This window comes from Gossypium arboreum, chromosome 10 (genome assembly GCF_025698485.1).
Source record: "Gossypium arboreum isolate Shixiya-1 chromosome 10, ASM2569848v2, whole genome shotgun sequence".
Classification (NCBI taxonomy): Eukaryota; Viridiplantae; Streptophyta; class Magnoliopsida; order Malvales; family Malvaceae; genus Gossypium; species Gossypium arboreum.
Genome location: NC_069079.1, coordinates 12,753,377 through 12,756,966, shown reverse-complemented (window position 1 = coordinate 12,756,966; position 3,590 = coordinate 12,753,377).

Genomic DNA, 3,590 nt, shown 5'->3' with positions numbered 1-3,590 from the left:
TGAATCTACTTTTATATGGAAGAAACAAAACGGTCATATGAGTTATATGTTAAGAGATATATAGGTTTTCATGGAACAGGGCCAGAACGGTTTTTGGAATCCCTGTTCCGACTTTCGAAATTCATTGTAAATTAACCAGAGATAATTATGAGTTATTCCATATATGTATAGATTCCTCTTTGAGTCTAGTTTCTATAGAAACAAACGGCATCAGTATTGAAGCCCTGTACAGGGAGATATCCAAGTCTTAATGCATGAAGGTCAGTGTAGTCGATCCCTGTAACAGGGGAGATTTTAACTAATAAACTGTAATAATTGGCCATACTGAAAATTCTAGAAAAAAATATGTAGATGGACATATGAGTCTAGTTTCAGAGAAAAATTACGAAACTGATTTTTGAGCTTTGAAACTCAAGATATGATTTTTAAGGCGACAGTGACGCAGTAACCAGCTTGTCTTGAAATTTCTAAATGGACTGTGAAAATAATTAAGTTAAGTCTGTGTGCACCTTGTGTTCGATTCCGGAAACGGACTCGGGTACGGGGTGTTACAATTTTATTGGTATCAGAGCTACGGTTTAGTCGACTCTGGGACTACCGTAATGCGTTTTTGTCTAGCTATACATGCCATTTTATGTGATTATTTGATAGTGTGGTGATTTCTGACAATTGAAATGTGTTTATTTATAGTAATGGATCCGATCTGACCGAAAGCGATGGTGATGATCTTGAGAGTGTAGCGCTGCTCCCAAGACAAGGGACAGTGGCGGACTCTCAACCTAATGCTAGTAATCCAAATGATGAAGCTAGACAAGCTTTTTATAAGCGTGATGAATGATTGGTTCAACCAATACATTCGAACTAATCTGGATGTTCCACAACCTCCATTCCCAACAAACACACATTTCAAGCACCTACAATGCCTCCGTGAATCGACCAAATAAGGTCGAATAAGCCCCAAGTTGCGAGAATCCGAAAACATGGGGCTCTGAATTTAAAGCTACGGATAGCGGCGATGCCGAGCAAGCTGAATTTTGGTTGGACAACACTATCAAGGTACTCGATGAGCTATCTTGTACACCGATGAATGCCTAAAGTGTACTATCTCCTTACTACGCGATTCGCCTACTATTGGTGGAGTACTCGACTGTTGTGCCCGAGAGCAAGTAACTTGGGAGTTTTTCCAAAGCGAGTTTGGAAAAAGTATATCGATCCTGATTTGTTGATAAAAAACGGAAGGAATTTCTTGAGCTTAAGCAAGGTTCTATGTCAGTTACCGATTACGAGCAAAAATTTGTTAGACTTAGTAGATACGCTCGGGAATGCATTTCGTCCGAGGCTATCATGTATACGCTCGAGGATGGGCTGAATGAAGATATAAAATGTTCGTTGGCATTCTTGAAATACGAGAGTTCGTAGTACTTGTTGAGCGAGCTTGTAAAGTAGAAGAGCTTAGAAAAGAAAAACAAAAAGTTGATGTGGGAACTGGAGAGTTTCGTAAAAGATCCTCGGGAAAATCTCTTCAACAGGCATCGAAGAAATTTCGTGATGATGTGGGCCGGTCTAGAAGCACTTCGGGCCTTTTTAGACGAGATCGTGATTGACCCCCTGTGGGTACACGAGGCACGTCGGTCGCCAGTGTTGGGAATGAGCGTCGAGACGAGCTGAGTGTCGACATTGTGGCAAATGGAATTCTGGAAGTTGTAGATTCCATGACCGCTCCTGTTACAAGTGCGGATCAGTTGACCACTTCATTAAAGATTGCCCGAGGTTGCTTGAACAGAATGTAAATCAGAGTGGGAAACTGGGTGCTACCAACGCTCGGGGTAGACCATCTAGAAATATGGGCAATGCTAGTGGTGGTCGAGAGGATCTAGAGATGCTACGACCAGATCCGAGGCTCGCGCTCCTGCTAGGGCTTATGCAATGTCTGGCGCACGCGAGGATGCTTCCTCGCCGGATGTTATTCTGGTACTTTCACTCTCTTTGATACTAATGTGATTGCTTTGATTGATCCTGGTTCTACTCATTCTTATATATGCGAAACCTTAGCATCCAGTAACACTTTACCTATTGAGTCTACTGAGCTCGTAATTCGGGTGTCAAATCCCTTGGGTCGTTATGTGCTTGTTGACAAAGTGTGTAAGAAATGCCCCCTAGTAATTCGAGGTTCCTGTTTTCCGGCGGACTTGATGCTTTTGCCGTTCGATGAATTTGTTGTTATTCTTGGTTTGGATTTGTTGACCGTGCATGATGCGGTTGTGAATTGCAAAAGCAAGACTATGGATTTGAGGTGCGCAAATAACGAGATGATCCGACTTGAGTCTACGAACTTAAAGGGGTTGCCAGCTGTAATATCATCAATGTTGGCCCAGAAATATGTAAGAAAGGTGTGTGAAGCATACCTTGCGTATGTACTTGATGATAAGGAGTTAGAAATAAAACCCAGTCTGTGTCGGTGGTTTGCGAATACCGGATGTTTTCCCAAGAATTACGGGTTTGCCACTGTTCGGAGATAGAGTTTGGTATTGAGCTTGTACAGGGGATTGCGCCGATTTCGATAGCTCCAGATCGTATGGCACCAACCGAGTTAAAAGAGTTGAAAGCTCAGTTGCAAGAATTGACGGATAGAGGTTTCGCTCGACCAAGTTTCTCACCTTTGGGTGCACCAAGATTGTTTGTGAAAAGAAGGGCGGAACCATGAGGTTGTGCATTGACTATCGTCGGTGAATAAAGTGACGATAAAGAATAAATATCTGTTACCGCGTAATGATGATTTGTTTGATCAACTAAAGGGAGCCTCAGTGTTTTCAAAGATAGATTTGAGATCGGGTTACTACCAGTTGCGAATTTGAGATTCAGATGTACGCAAAACTACTTTCAGAATGAGGTACGGTCATTACGAATTTTTAGTGATGCCGTTTGGGCTCACTAATGCCCTTGCGGTGTTTATGGATTTGATGAATCGGATCTTTAGACCGTATTTGGATCGGTTTGTAGTTGTGTTTATTGATGACATCTTGGTCTATTCAAGAGATGAAACCGATCATGCTGAACACCTGAGATTAGTATTGCAAATTTTATGGGATAAGCAATTATATACTAAGTTCAGTAAGTGTGAGTTCTGGTTAAGAGAGGTTAGCTTCTTGGGTCATGTGGTATCTGCATCGGGTATTCGAGTCGACCCGAGCAAAATTTCAGCCATAGTTAACTGGAAGCCTCTGAGAAATATTACTGAGGTTCGGAGCTTTTTGGGACTTGTCGGGTACTACCGACGGTTTGTAAAAGGTTTCTCGATGATAGCCACACCCATGACGAAGCTACTCCAAAAAGATGTTAAGTTCGAATGGACGGAAAAATGTCGAAAAGTTTTGAGCAATGAAAACTTATTTGACTAAGCTCAATTTTAGTGCGGCCGAATCGGGCAAAGAGTTTGTCATCTATAGTGACGCCTCCCTACTTGGGTTGGGTTGCGTATTGATGCAAGAAGGTCGAGTTGTGGCCTATGCGTCGAGACAATTAAAGCCACATGAGAAAAATTATCCGACCCATGATCTCGAACTAGTCGCCATCGTATTCGCTTTGAAAAT